The following is a 16,650-nucleotide window of genomic DNA, read 5'->3' as shown; positions in this document are numbered from 1 at the left end:
AAACACATTTACTGAAGAAGAGTTGAATGCATTGCCAAAGGCATTTTTGGTTATTGCAGCTACGAATGCTTAAAGAAGATCTGGGATAAGGTGCCTCGTGAGTGGACTCATGATCCTGTTTTGTCAGAGCTTCAAACGTGCAGTTTACATCATGAACAAGTGAGTTTAGGTAGGAGACCTTCAGTCAGACAGTGTCGTACATGTCAACTCATTAAACTGTATCACGGACCTAAAACTAACGAGTTGTCATCGCTTATAAACACCTATCATGGTTGCGAAAAGAGTAAACAAGTTGTTACAGAAAAGGTAAAGAAACGTGCTGGGAGAAAGGTGAGGAAGCATGCTGGGCATGGCTTCATCTTCCTAGTTACTAGTACTGCGGCCCTAGAACACGTCTTGACGTCTTCTTGGCACGTAGTGATCCTGGTATTAATATGTTAGATGCTGCCTGCAAAGAGCATGACATTGCTTATCGACAAAGCAATCCTGAACTAAGACGTGTAGCTGATGAAAATCTGCTTCGTAAAGCTATGCTGTGTGTGCCATCACCTAGAGCTTCAGTTGCTGAGAAGATAGCAGCACTTGTCCTTGCTGGTGCAATAAAAGGAAAACTGTTACTAGGTAGTGGCATTAAACAGCGAATATAGTAAAATAAAGAAAGGATAAAACAGATTTACATGAAGAAAAATGTATCTATAATATTATAAAAGGAAGTGTTTGTCTGTCTGTCTGTCTGTGCGCGATACCCAGAAAAATCTACAGCACGTAGAGATCTGAAATTTTGAACATAGGTAGATGGAAAGGGGTCCGAATGCACCTCGAAGCCGGAATTTTCATTTTAGCTTTCGTTGGTGAGTTATGAACGAAAAACCATCAGAAAACGTGCATTGGGAAATGACAATCCAACGTGCTGTCACCAAGATTAAATGCATAGAGTCGCTGTCGCTAGGCAACGTACATAAGATAGGTAGAGAACACAATATTCAAGGAGCCATTTTACGTCCAGGACGTAGGAAGCTGTTTTTGGTCTTACGTGGTGTGAGGGCATATAACGGTGTTGATGATGATTCGTCCGTCGGATCGGGACGTTAAGTCTTGAGCTATTCGAGAGGAGTGGCATATGTGCCGGCGCCGGGTTTCATCCTCTTCATTCTTGCTATCATATATCATGTCATTCATTTCTTTCAACAAGCAACTTTTACAAGAATTACCCGATGTTCTACACAGTTACAAGTCTATCGACTACACGGCAGAGCTTCGAAAGACATGGAGTCACCTGGAGTACCCTCGAACATCTTAGAGCGGACGATTGTGGCACCAATTATCCTTCTTAAAAATAAGAATCCTGCCCTCTGCAATGAACTCGACTCTGAAACTGATGACTAACATTATTGAAGCCATTCTCATGATTGGGCATGCCGCGAGCGAAGTAATATTCATTACTCGGATTCGAATAATTTCTTCGGATATACAGTTTAAGTTTAGATCTCTGGAGTGTTCAAAATAAAATTTCTCTATGTAATAATAAAGCAAGCATAATCTTCTTCTTACTATATATAAAAATGGATGTATGCATGTATGTGTGTAAATGACACATCTCCTCCTAAACCACTGGAGCAATTTCATCCAAACTTGGTACACTTATGACTTACTATCTGGAAACGAGCACTGTGGGGGTAAGCCATCCGTAGCTCCCTTAGGGGGGGTCAGGGGGGCAAAGTATAAAAATAATCGAAAAAGTGCCGAATCCACAGTTTTCGGGGCGCTGAGATGAACAGTGACACTCCCCATTTTTCAAATGTCAAAGTTCAGCTCTCTTTCGCATCGGGGGCGAGGGGGGAGTTATATATACAATTTTTTAAAAAAATGTCGAATACATAGTATTCGGGGGTCGCCGAAGTGAATTGTATACTCTGGATTTTTAGTATCAGGAGACAAACAATGTGGGGGTAAGAAAGCCCAGGAACCCTGGGGGCGGGGGGGGGGCGGGGGGCGGGGGGCGGGGGGCGAGGGGGTCAGATAAACAAATTAACGAAAATACTGTCGAATCCATACTTTTTGGGGTCGCTGAGATGAATAGTGACACTCCAGATTTTTTTTAAGTTCAAGTTCAACGCCCTTTGGGGTGGAGGCGAGGGGGAGTGATATATAAAATTAAACGAAAATAGTGTCGAATACATAGTTTTCGGAGTCGCCGAGGTGAATTGTACACTCCGGATTTTTAGTATCAGGAGACAAACTACGTGCGGGTAAGACAGCCCAGGAACCCTTAGGGGCAGGGGGTTGGGCGAGGGGGCTGAGATATAAAAATCATCGAAAATTGTGTCGAATACATACTTTTCGGGGTCGCTGAGATGAACAGTGACAATCCGGAATTTTTTAAAGTCCAAGTTCAGCCCCCTTCGTGGTGGGGGGCGATGGGAGAGTGATATATAGAAATAATAGTGTCGAATACATAGTCGCTAATGTGAATAGTGACACTCCGAAATTTTAGTATCAGGAGACAAACCACATGGGGGTAAAACACCCCCAAGAACCCTTTTTTTTGCTAGGGGCTTTACGTCGCACAGACACAGATAGGTCTTATGGCGACGATGGAATAGGGTAGGCTTAGGAGTTGGAAGGAAGCGGCCGTGGCCTTAATTAAGGTACAGCCCCAGCATTTGCCTGGTGTGAAAATGGGAAACCACTGAAAACCATTTTTAGGGCTGCCGATAGTGGGATTCGAACCTACTATCTCCCGGATGCAAGCTCACAGCCGCGCGCCTCTACGCGCACGGCCAACTCGCCCGGTCCAGGAACCCTTAGGGGCGAGGGGGCAAGGGGACTGAGATATACAAATTATCGAAAGTAGTGTCGAATCCATACTTTTCGGGGTCGCTGAGATGAATAGTAACATTCCGATTTTTTAAAACTCAAAGTTTAGCCCCCTTTAGGGTGGGGAAGGGGAAGTGAGATATAATAGTAATGGAATATACTGCCGAATCCATAGTTTTCCGGGTCGCTGAGATGAATAGTAACATTCCGGATGTTTAAAGTCTAACTTCAGCCCCCTTTGGCATAGGGGGTGAGAAAGGGTGAAAAAATAAATTGTCAGAAATGACCGAGATAATGGACGTGTGTATTTTCCAGTATGACTTACTACCTGGAAAACGTACTGTGGGAGTAAGACGCCCCTAGAACCACTAGGGAAGGGGGTAAAATATCCACACTAATAAATGGAAGTCTGTTTGACGCGATCTATATATACTGTACTATATACATATATAAATTAAGGCATAAAAATGAAAACAGACGTAAATTAGTGAGACCATTCTAGGCATCTTAGAAATTTAAAACTTGGTACCAGACAACCTGATGACTTCAGATCCCTAGAAAAATCTCAAATTCTCATAATTCTCTGAGGGTTACATGCTGGGATTTTCAAACCTGCATAAGAACACAGTCGGTGATATTTATCCAGAACCTACAGGTTTTATGGGCTTGAAAGTTCCCTTAAAGTCCTGATTTTTAACCCACTCCCCCATATCAAGATCGCAGCACAATCTTCTAGACAAGTTAGAAAATTAAAATTTTGCAAAATTTTAGCTTTTAGCATGTAACCGACGGAAAATTTACGAGATGTTTAAAAACTGTATTTTTTACCCCCGAAAAATATCGAAATATGGAGGCAATTTTAATGACGGTGCAGTCCTTCCTTTCGATGTATTTCGTGGCTAAACGGTAAGTCGTATCACAAAACGGATGGCACAATCTCAGTTCAATTTGGAGTGATCTACAACTTCGGTCCTATGACCTTTTGTCGTATCTCTATCCCTTATACATTAAATTTTTCTCTATTTCTGGATTTACCTAAATTTTGCACTTTTTACACGTACAATTGATGGTTTGATTCACTTATAGGAAAGATGGGATCATCAAATTCTACACGAATATTGGCCCACCCAGTAGCCATATGTGAGCCAAATTCTATGTTTGAAGCTGTCGCATAAGTATCTGAAAAGTAATGCACGGTGTGAAAATCTTACACAAATTTCACCCTATTCAACGTTTCTAAAACATAATGAATTGTGGTAGACAAGTACACCTGTCGTTATCTTCACAACTCCACAACTCGCACTTTACATTGGAAACATCGTCTGCGGATCTCCCTATGCTTTTTCTCGGATAACGTCAATTTACATGCAATTTAAAAATTATTAATAACTTCATGTACAGTAATTTACTTCGATATCCGTATACAATCTGGAATACCGTAGCGAAGCACGGGTACAATTGCTAGTATATTCTAAAATAAATATAAACTGTAAAAACATATTACAGGTGTTGTTTAAAGTTAATGCAATCCTACAGTCCTAAATTATCTAGTAGTAATAATGTTGGTGTGTATTGACTCAGAAGAAAGGAGAGGTAGAGATTTGAGAATATAAAAAAACACCATTTAAAGTACATCCTCTTTATTAATCCATGAACTGAAGCTGTTATTAAAACCAAGCCATTTAACATACAGTTTATTTCCACGACGTCGAATAACACGTTCAATTAAATAGTGATCAGGATATTTTGTTTTCTGCAGTTTTTCGATGTAGAAACCTCCTTCAATAGGTTGTTCTCTTAGATCGCGAAGAAAATACGTAACTGGATTAGTAAGCATAACACTCCTAATTTGAAAAATTTCAGTGCTCCAGTTAGTGGTGTATCCTTTTGCAAAGATAGACTTGTGTTTGCTGATGCGAATGAAATCACCTTGTTTAAAGCGATAGTGGCGCGGATCAGCTGTTTTAATTACAAGATGAATAGCATCTAGGCGAGGTGTATTCCTTGGAACAAGATGTGGCTTTGTCCCGATAGTGCGATGAGGTATATCGTTGTACGTAGACACAAGTCTAGGTAGCAGATTAATCCAACGATATGCATCTTGTGCTGTAAATTCTCGCCACATCATTTTTTCAGTGTACGATTAAAGCGTTCTACAACACTTGCCTTGAGATTTCTGAACGTAGAGTAGTGTTAATGTCAGGTAACTTGAGGTAAGAAGAAAAATATTTGTTGTAAAACTCTTTAACTTGATTGGTTTGAAGAAGCCTTGGGCAGCGTTTCGATTCTTCAACAATATGTTTAAATGCGTCTTTGACTTGAGCTGCTGTCTTAGAACGCACAGGTTCTGCAAAAGCAAACTTTGAGTACACATCGATAACAGTAAGTAGATACTTATAACCTTTATTGCTAGAGGCATATGGAATCATTTCTATTAAGTCTGCTCGCCAGAGATCATCTTTTCCACGTGTAATAACGCGTCTGTGACAGTAGGTGCGACGTGCTGGTTTATGTAACTCGTGTGCAATGTTTACCTTTACAGGTGAGATCTAATCTTGACGAGCCATTACAGAATAATACCGGCATGTTGTAATTCTCTCTCTAGTTCTAGAATTTCTGTTTCGTGACCTGTGTGACCAGCATCCTGCGATGCTCTTAGAAGTTGTAATCGTTCAACGAGTAAATTTGGGTTATTCCAGTATCTTACATCTACATACGACAACAAAGGCTTGTAGATAACATTTTAAGACCACGTGCAGTCGGGAACAGCTTAGAAATTAACTCTCGATACTTGTAACGCTTATTTGCATTTACAGCTTGTGTTCTCTTGTAATTACGTCATGTTGTGTCAGTAGCAAAAGTATTGCTTTATATTTTTTAAGATCATCTTGTAAAATTATATATTTGTCAGGTATTCGTGAGAAAAGAAGTTCTAAGATTTCTTTCGTAGGTTTATAGGTAACACATTTTACAATAAGTTTGTTGCTATTGATCTTAACATTTGCATTACCTATCCAGAAACAGTCGTCTTCATAGCGAACACCGTAGGTGGTGTCAGTTTGTCCTGTAAAGTGTTTTCTATATAAGGTGCAAAGAGAGATCCATAGGTAACATGAATTAAAGTTCTGAACTGATTACAATACTCTGGCGTGATCATAACCTCAGACACAGATGGTAGATCTTGTGTTGATGTAGTAGGTGTTTCAGCAATAACATCTGTTGTTAAAAACTTAACACGCTTAGATGGTGAAGTATCGTTAAGTTCTTCTTCCTTATCTTTTTCTTCTTTATCCTCTTCTTGATCTATATCTTGCTTCTCCTCTTCCTCATCCTGCTTCTCTTATTCTTTATGCTTTTCTTGTTTATGCTTCTCTTCTTATTCTTCTTCATGCTTCTCTTTATTATATAATGTTTGCAGAGAAACAAAACTTGTAGCAGACTACGGCGATGAAGTAGATTTAAAAATTTATTTGAGTGGGGTACATAGTTGCGTTTATAAACATAAATTACCATAGTGTCTGCTTGAATGCGTTTAAACTCTTTGAATTTCGGTCGAATATTGTTTCGAGCATGGATTATATGTTCTGTAATCTCCTTGCTAGATGTTAACATGATAATGGTTTTTGATCAAGTAATGACTGTAATTCTGTGTTTATGCATATAAAATGATCGAAACCCATGCGATATCGTCCATGCTGAACATAACTTTCTTTATCAATAACTAAAAAGCTGTAACGATGTGATGACCAACATTTAGCACACATACGTTTAAAGTCATTGAATCTCATATCAGTGTTAACATGATCATCATACACATGCCGCATGTTGCGCTCATCTTACCGAAAAAGTACAATAATATTTGCGTTGTCGCTTATCAACTGCTTAGGCACACGAGAATATCTTTGACATAAATAGATGTAATCAATATATTTATGTCACCCCATACCAACGAAGGCACGAATAACGTTTTGCTGTTCTGTTGCGACATCGTAAAAGATCATAAGAGAATTGGGAAGCACATCATCCGGTGATGCTACTTGCTCATGTGAATTAATTTAAAAATATTTATTCCATCTTTAACCAGATCGTGCATTACAATTTGTAGAATAGTATTGTAACGTGAAAATGGGGACTAATATTTATTTGGCATAATGGAATTACTACTTCAAAACACCTAAGAGTATTTAATTATTTATCTGGCATGTCTACTTGTGAAGCAAGACGTTATCTATCACTCATTGTTTGAAACTGTCATCTAGTTGTGGAATTTATCATGCACGCTTAATTCAAACTGTATTTCCTATTGTTACGTATTTGCTGAATTAATCTGATTCGTGCGGATTTGATCAATGGCCGTGCGGCCATGCGCAGTGTGCGACTTTGAATGCTGGGAACTGTGAACTTCCGCCTTCTCTGTTGGAGAGCGTGCCAGCCATGTTGAACGCTCCAACACAACAGACAGACTGGCCCGCTCTCCGACAGAGAAGGCGGAAGTTCACAGTTCCCAGCATTCAAAGTCGCACACTGCGCATGGCCGCACGGCCATCGATCAAACTCGCACGAATCAGATTAATTCAGCAAATACGTAACAATAGGAAATACAGTTTGAATTAAGTGTGCATGGAAAATTCCACAACTAGATGCCAGTTTCAAACAATGAGCGACAGATAACGTCTCGTTTCACAAGTAGACATGCCAGATACATAATTAAATACTCTTAGGTGTTTTCAAGTAGTAATTCCATTATGCCAAATACACTGACTGACAGAGCAAATGCAACACCAAGAAGGAGTGGTCAGAACTTTATGCCAATTGCAGGGTAGACTGACGTCGCTGAGGTATGCTCATGATGTGAAATGCGCCGCTGTGCTGAGCACGTAGCGAACGATAAATGGGACACGGCGTTGGCGAATGGTCCACTTCGTACCGTGATTTCTCAGCCGACAGTCATTGTAGAACGTGTTGTCGTGTGCCACAGGACACGTGTATAGCTAAGAATGCCAGGCCGCCGTCAACGGAGGCATTTCCAGCAGACAGACGACTTTACGAGGTGTATGGTGATCGGGCTGAGAAGGGCAGGTTGGTCGCTTCGTCAAATCGCAGCCGATACCCATAGGGATGTGTCCACGGTGCAGCGCCTGTGGCGAAGATGGTTGGCGCAGGGACAAGGGACATGTGGCACGTGCGAGGGGTCCAGGCGCAGCCCGAGTGACGTCAGCACGCGAGGATCGGCGCATCCGCCGCCAAGCGGTGGCAGCCCCGCACGCCACGTCAACCGCCATTCTTCAGCATGTGCAAGACACCTTGGCTGTTCCAATATCGACCAGAACAATTTCCCGTCGATTGGTTGAAGGAGGCCTGCACTCCCGGCGTCCGCTCAGAAGACTACCATTGACTCCACAGCATAGACGTGCACGCCTGGCATGGTGCCGGGCTAGAGCGACTTGGATGAGGGAATGGCGGAACGTCGTGTTCTCCGATGAGTCACGCTTCTGTTCTGTCAGTGATAGTCACCGCAGACGAGTGTGGCGTCGGCGTGGAGAGAGGTCAAATCCGGCAGTAACTGTGGAGCGCCCTACCGCTAGACAACGCGGCATCATGGTTTGGGGTGCTATTGTGTATGATTCCACGTCACCTCTAGTGCGTATTCAAGGCACATTAAATGCCCACCGCTACGTGCAGCATGTGCTGCGGCCGGTGGCACTCCCGTACCTTCAGGGGCTACCCAATGCTCTGTTTCAGCAGGATAATGCCCGCCCACACACTGCTCGCATCTCCCAACAGGCTCTACGAGGTGTACAGATGCTTCCGTGGCCAGCGTACTCTCCGGATCTCTCACCAATCGAACACGTGTGGGATCTCATTGGACGCCGTTTGCAAACTCTGCCCCAGCTTCGTACGGACGACCAACTGTGGCAAATGGTTGACAGAGAATGGAGAACCATCCCTCAGGACACCATCCGCACTCTTATTGACTCTGTACCTCGACGTGTTTCTGCGTGCATCGCCGCTCGCGGTGGTCCTACATCCTACTGAGTCGATGCCGTGCGCATTGTGTAACCTGCATATCGGTTTGAAATAAACATCAATTATTCGTCCGTGCCGTCTCTGTTTTTTCCCCAACTTTCATCCCTTTCGAACCACTCCTCCTTGGTGTTGCATTGTCACTGTCAGTCAGTGTAAATATTGGTTCCCATTTTCACGTCACAGCTCATTCTTCTGGTTTTCAAGAACTTCAGTATGGAAAGGAAATGAAATCAAAATGTCCATGGATTGCATATAGGACAGCTAGAGGAAACATACTGTACTTGAATTTGAAAACTTCCAGTGACTCTTGGATTAGTCCCAAAGATTTCCATTCTCAGGTGCAGTTATCTGAAAGAGATATACAGAGCATTTTGGGCCGTGTGGATGCAGATCAAACTAAGATGACCAATAAAATAGAGCCATTGGTAATTGGACTTCAGAGCCGCTGTCGAGGTTACCTTCTGCGCAAAACATTATACCAGAGATGTCTCTTGAAAAGTGCTCTTAAAATTCAGGCATCGTGGAGAGGTGTGAAAGTGAGACGTGAACTCAAAGTTGCATCCAAACAGCAGCTCAAGAGAAGTTGGTCTGAAGATTTATTAAGTTGCTAGAAGAGCCAGGAACAAAAAATTGTAAAACTGCAGGCTCTGTAGCGTGGTCGTTTAGCTAGAAGGGCATTTTTATCAAAGTGGTGCAGCAGTTTTCATCTCTTTTGGCTGTAAACCCTGATGATTACAACAAGGAGATGCAATTGCAGAGTTTGAAAGGTCAGGTGGTTTAGACAATTCGACATAACAAACAACTTGCCCATCAGTTGGATATTATGGATATTAAAATAGGACTGCTGGAACATAATAGAATCTCCCTCCAGGATGTAGAAGCGCATAACAAAAATCTAAATGATCTAGCAAAGGGAGCAGTTCTTGTAGATCATACGAGCTGTAAGGGACTAAAGTCTCTGACAAAGGAGATTCGAAAGCTACTGCAAGGTTACCAGAATCTCTTCTACCTGCTCCAGACAAATCGTTTATATTTGGCTAAGCTCATGTTCTGCTTGCCCAAGACTAAATCCACCAAATTCCTGAATACTGTGATTTTGGTGCTCTTCAACTTTGGCTCTAACTTGCGAGAGAATTACCTTTTGCTCAGACTCTTTCAAACAGCTTTAAAGGAAGAAATAAAATCTAAAGTTCAGAGACCTTCAGATATGATAACGACTGTGCCACATGTAATGCATCTTGTGTTTGAATATGCACGTCAAATGGTAGGACAAGTAACTTTACGGAATATGCTTGGTCCTCTTGTGCAAAAGATATTGGATAACAAGACGCTTGCAATTGATACCAATGCAATAGATATTTATAAAAGCTGGAGGAATCGAGAAGAAATGATGACTGGAAAATCTTCAGATCTACCTCTTGTTGTAAATCAAGAGGAGGCCCTGTCATACAAGGTAGTCCAGCAAAAATGAACGACGGGTTGTCAGGTCAATTTTACTAACTACTAAATAACACATGTGATTAAATTTAAAATAAGGAATATTTACTTAGTAAATAAAATTTGAAAATCGGTATAATATAGGAACAATTAAATATATATTCCTTTATCTTAAAAAAATTAAAACGCAATTACAATTAAAGGGAGAAATTGGTTGCAACCAGGAAATTATTGGTTGCAACCAGAAACCTTGGAACGATAACTCTAGGAAATTATAACGCAATCTGGAATTTATAACGATAACTCTAGGAAATTATAACGCAACCAGGCTTCCACAAAAAATTAAAGAATAAATAGATTTGCCTGCTTATCAAGCACTAACTTCCACACAGCGTTACAATTTAGCAAGTATAGCCAAAATATTGCAGTTCGCAGCATCCAAGAAAGGGTTTGGGGAGGAATCTCGTCTTCTAATGTGCCTCAATCCTTTCATCATCGAATGCCACAAGAAGTTCAAGAAGTTTTTTCGTAGTTGCTGTGAAGTCGAAGAATTGGAGAGTCATTTCAGTATTGGCCAATATTCAGAAACCACGCTCTGCTACCAAACACTACTGCAACCTTACCAAGGAGTACACAAAAAGACAAATGAAAAAGCACACACATCAAAATGAAAACAAACGCAGTACTTACCGTAAGGGCAGCAGCACAAAATATGAAGCGTGGAGGGCAAAAGCATAAATGAAGAAAGGCCAGGACCTTATTCGAACGTTTGACAGGTTGCCAGGTCAATATTACTAACTACTAAATAACACACGTGATTAAATTTAAAATAAGGAATATTTACTTAGTAAATAAAATTTGAAAATCGGTATAATATAGGAACAATTAAATATATATATTCCTTTATCTTAAAAAAATTAAAACGCAATTAAAATTAAAGGGAGAAACAGTTTTTTAAACAGAAATTTAAATTAAGATTAAATGAAGCTGACATTAACATAGGCTTCCACAAAACATTAAAGTTGGGAAACTCATAACTAATACCATTAAATTAAAGTCAATTACATTACCTTAATGTACAGAAAGATTGAAACTTTTTTGCTTTAAAAATTGGTTGCAACCAGAAACCTTGGAACGATAACTCTAGGAAATTATTTCATGGAAATTCATTTAAAATATAAAATAGAGTATTATCAGTATACGGGCCCGCGACTATAAATACTGTTTAAAATTGAAATTTGCTACACTACTAACGAATAAAAGGACACACGTAAAGGTACACACAATAACACACGTAAAATAATAAATCAGTGGCTCCAACCGCGTATAAAATCTACATTAATAAACGAAACCAGATAAAATTATAATAAAACAAAGGTGGAAAACTATCCCAACAAATTTAAAAATTATCAATGGAAAAGATACTATATATGTTCCCACATAATAACAGAACACGGAAGCACACAACAGGAGTGACATTTACCGACGCCAAGCCATCATCCCATTATAATCATCAAAGCCACCAAAATTAATAACGTGTCCATCAGATAAGATAAGAAAGGCATGACCATGACGTAATGATAACAAAGGCAAGGAACTCGAACAATGAGTAGAATGTGATAGGAAAACGAAAGGGGAATGGCATCATTTAAGTTCAATATCGACGAGCAAATTTCAATTTTTCCCAGATTTGGCATTATTAAAATTAATAATAATAATTATTATTTATGCAAGAGGTTAGAAATTACATTTTCTTTTGTTAAACAGTTCGCCTACAGCTTAGGCAATGGAGAATAAAGGGGGCTTTGGATTACACTAGGATACGTACATGAGGTGTCATTAATTAAACACTGAACACTGCAAATAACGATCGCGTCCAATTAATTAGCCGGCCAAGGCAACAGCAACGGTTAGAAGGATAATACAAACGACAAAGATAAATTAGGGAGGAAAATCAACACCAAAAATAAAATAACAGAAAATAATAATAATAATAATAATAATAATAATAATAATAATAATAATAATAATAATAATAAACATCTCAAGAATGGGTAGGCAAACAAGGTGCGAACCATAACACAGTAAGATTAAACAACTCGCACAAAATACAACCTCATAGACGCATAACTAGCGATACCCAATTCCCACATAATTTAGTTACATACTTTTACGAATTTACTGCATAACCGATACAATGAATTTGCTTCCAGATGTTTACAGTTTTTAATTAACTAGCCGAAGTTTCGAAGTACCGGTATATGCTTCTTGGCAGTACGAGATCACTTACATAATATAGACTTCCCAGTACTTACATGAGTAGAGTTATCCAATATCAAGACTTACAACACATTTACAGCTGGCCATTTCGGTAACGGTTAAAACACGCAAGGGTTTCTTCTTACACAAGTACCATAAATACGGACTGGAGCACACTGATACATATTCAAAAGATCAAGGGCGAAGCCCTGACATCTTCACACTTATCCTGGCGAGTAATTCGCCATTACTAGCACTCTCCGACTGCACCAAGATGTCTTTTTACGAGCGCGGCTAAGACCAGCCATGTTGAACGCTCCAACACAACAGGCAGACTGGCCCGCTCTCCGACAGAGAAGGCGGAAGTTCACAGTTCCCAGCATTCAAAGTCGCACACTGCGCAAGACCGACTACAATATATCAGACCGTAATATCAAAACCAAGATGGTGGACGTCGTGGGCGCAGTAGCTGCCGACTGATGAAGGTTAGGGTAGCACGCAATAACTTCATTTCGACGATAAACCAACTCACGATTTTCGGAGATGTCGGAATTTCGTCCCAAAGGAGTTCTTTTACCTGCCAGTAAATTTACCGACACGAGGCTGACGTATTTGAGCACCTTCAAATACTACCGGACTGAGCCGGGATCAAACCCGCCAAGTTGGGGTCAGAAGGCCAGAGCTTCAACCGCCTGAGCCACTCAGCCCGGCGTCACATTAAATTACTTGTGCTGATACCACTGAAAGAGCTACACAATATCTGGTTCAATCCGCCAGAAATTAAAAAAAGATCACGTATATATTTTGCAAACGGTGGTAGGTACTTTAACATGATAAATGTAACATCATAAGGAAAATTACTGTTGCATCTATGAAAACGCTTCCCCAACAAGTACTCATCACATATGATCAACTAGAATCACGCATATTCTGCTAGAATAGATGGACAGCCCCACAGCAAAAGAGAACAACAAGCTGATTATTTCGAAATGTCACTTAGTAAAATAACGTTTTCTCTTAGATTACACTTCGCTGGATAGATGGAAATATATTATAAAACTATTAAAATGATATTTATAACATCATTTTGAATGTTTAAAAATAATTTAAGGTGCGAATTTCCTCGATTTATTGACTCTCATAAGAACTATGAAACATAACGTGTTGTCTTAGTTTCGCAGTGGTGGACAATTTCTAATGTTCAGCATTCGATGAAAATGAAGAAAATGAAAATGATGAAAATGAAGTACACCCGAAATGATTATGTCAGCCCAATGAACAGCCCCGGTGATGTTAAGCCTTCCTTACTGGAAACTCTTATATCATATGTTGACATATGATATAGTCGCACTTCCAACCATGGTGGTAAACTTAGCAATGAAGCGTTCAGACACAAAATATATAATAGGATTTTCCCCATTGAAGAACATGAGTAAAACAACTCTATTCACTCTAAACAATGATGTCTAACCTACATGAACGAGCTACAAATTGGTGTAGACTGCTTGATAACAGATATCCACAGCATGAATCGGAAGGTATTGGTACAATGAAACCCCTGAGTTACAAACAAAGCTAATCCCTGCAAATCCCCCCTGTGGGTGGGGGCGGTAGAATAACACCCACGGTATCCCCTGCCTGTCGTAAGAGGCGAATAAAAGGGGCCCCAGAGGCTCTGAACTCTGGAGCGACCACGGGGCCCTCAGCTGAGTCCTGGCATTGCTTCCCCTTACTTGTGCCAGGCTCCTCACTTTCATCTAACATATCCGGCCTTCCTTGGTCAACACTTGTTCTTTTCTGACCCCGATGGTATTACGTATGGATGCCTAGGGAGTCTTTCATTTTCATGCCCTTCATGGCCCTTGTCTTCCTTCGGCCGATACCTTCATTTTTCGAACTGTCGGACCCCTTCCATTCTTTCTCTATGATTAATGGTATATAGAGGATGGTTGCCTAGTTGTATTTCCTCTTAAAACAATAATCACGAACCACCACCATCCCTGCAAGTCACTATTTCTTCTGTGTAACAGTGTTCAGATTGCTTCATCTATCACACTGTAAGTTTTGTCATACACCAAGATCTAGCCAAATGTTCCCGCAGGCAAGCACAGATTCTTTCAAAATACAATTGCATCTAAATCACACGACACTTTGAAGCACATAGACACTGAAGGAACATCACCATAACAATTATCAATATCTAAATGAATTTTTTTTCGGGGAATACGAATAGGTCATCCAATAGAATTAGAAAAAATAGTCTTCCCTAATCTCAGACTCTCAGATGACATATGCACACTACTGTTTTGTAGAAATATTCACGATGTATGTTCCTAATTCACTACTCTCTTAATGTTTTATTCCTTAGATAACTTAAGAATAGATGTATGAGAGGCATTGCCATAGTTCGATTTAAATCCGGCTCACAACACGATCAAAACGAATATATTCTCACATGACTGCGTATAATTCCAGATCGTAGTGACCAGTGACCCATACAAATACACTCACACACATATTCTACATCGAAACTAATACTTATCGTCAACTTACATGAAGTTACTCCGACTGAATGAGAAAACTAAAACGAATAGGCTCAATGTTATCGGTTGGAAAGAGATCTTCCCTAACCACAAATTTTGGTTACACACATAGCCTAGTACGATAGTTTGGTCTTTGACTTCCAAATTTTCCCGGTGAATATTCCTTATCCATTTCTCCTGTAGAGATCTATCTTCAGGGAATTTAAAAGCTTCAGCAACGGTATAGTTAGATCTACAACCACGAACGCAGCAGGAACGACCCATTTTGTGCTATGTTACAGCACGACAATATAAACACTATTATGCATCAAAAATACCATCATATGAATTTCTAACAAAACACCATACTGATAAACCGTTATAGATTACTATTTTACCAAACATATACTTTATACTTCAATAACTCGATCAAAATAACACTCTTTAACAGAATGTAAACACAGATATGAACTAACCACATGTCTCAAACGCTCGCCCACGAAGTCGCCATTTTCCTCTTAATCGATAGTAACATTAAGGTCTGATATTATTGTAGTCGGTCTTGCACTGCGCATGGCCGCACGGACATCGATCAAACTCGCACGAATCAGATTAATTCAGCAAATACGTAACAATAGGAAATACAGTTTGAATTAAGTGTGCACGGAAAATTCCACAGCTAGATGACAGTTTCAAACAATGAGCGATAGATAACGTCTCGTTTCACAAGTAGACATGCCAGACACATAATTAAATACTCTTAGGTGTTTTCAAGTAGTAATTCCATTATGCCAAATAAATATTAGTTACCATTTCTACCTCACAGTATATAGCGGTTGATAAAGTGACTTTGCAAAAACGTAAATATTCTCGAAGCGTATACCATTCAAAGAAGTAATGAGTGTAAGTAAAATATTTGTCTTTCCATATCCTGATGGGCCTGATATACAACATCAAAGAGTAAAAGGAAACATGTTCCATGACGTCTTTTTGTAGTTGCACTAGAACTAGGTAAGAGATGTGGCACAATGTTACTAACAGGTAGTGTGTCTGCTGCTGTATAATATTCATGGTAACTGAATAATAAAGTAAGCAACATCAATATATATATATTAAACGAAACAACAGGTAACGGTTAGTTTATAATTTGCTCTTGACGAGTAAAGTCGTGTAGAGAATGGTGAAACAACGATATCCAAACGATATGAAGAAGAAGAAAACTACAACTGTTGGATGGCCTCAGGCAATAAACTTAAACGTTTTCATAAGACACAACTTTAATTTCTTTTATGAAGTGCAAACTTTGAGGAAGTAGATTTTTCTATTTTCCAAGTAGATGCTTGTGATAATAATAATAATAATAATAATTTCGTGTGGCTATTTCTAGCCGAGTGCAGCCCTTGTAAGGCAGACCCTCCGATGAGGGTGGGCGGCATCTGCCATTTGTAGGTAACTGCGTGTTATTGTGGTGGAGGATAGTGTTATGTGTGGTGTGAGAGTTGCAGGGATGTTGGGGACAACACAAACACCCAGCCCCCGGGCCATTGGAATTAACCAATCAAGGTTAAAATCCCCGACCCGGCCGGGA

The 16,650-nt window shown here is 40.0% G+C and overlaps 1 pseudogene; it reads left to right on the top strand.

Moving 5' to 3' along the window:
* The first annotated feature begins 434 nt into the window (after nt 1-434).
* Nucleotides 435-10,315, top strand: LOC136857913 (ras GTPase-activating-like protein IQGAP2; annotated as a pseudogene).
* Nucleotides 10,316-16,650: the final 6,335 nt, after the last annotated feature.

Source organism: Anabrus simplex, chromosome 1 (assembly GCF_040414725.1).
Source record: "Anabrus simplex isolate iqAnaSimp1 chromosome 1, ASM4041472v1, whole genome shotgun sequence".
Classification (NCBI taxonomy): Eukaryota; Metazoa; Arthropoda; class Insecta; order Orthoptera; family Tettigoniidae; genus Anabrus; species Anabrus simplex.
The sequence above is the reverse complement of the archived record's forward strand: the minus strand, read 5'-3'. Positions and strand labels throughout refer to the sequence as shown.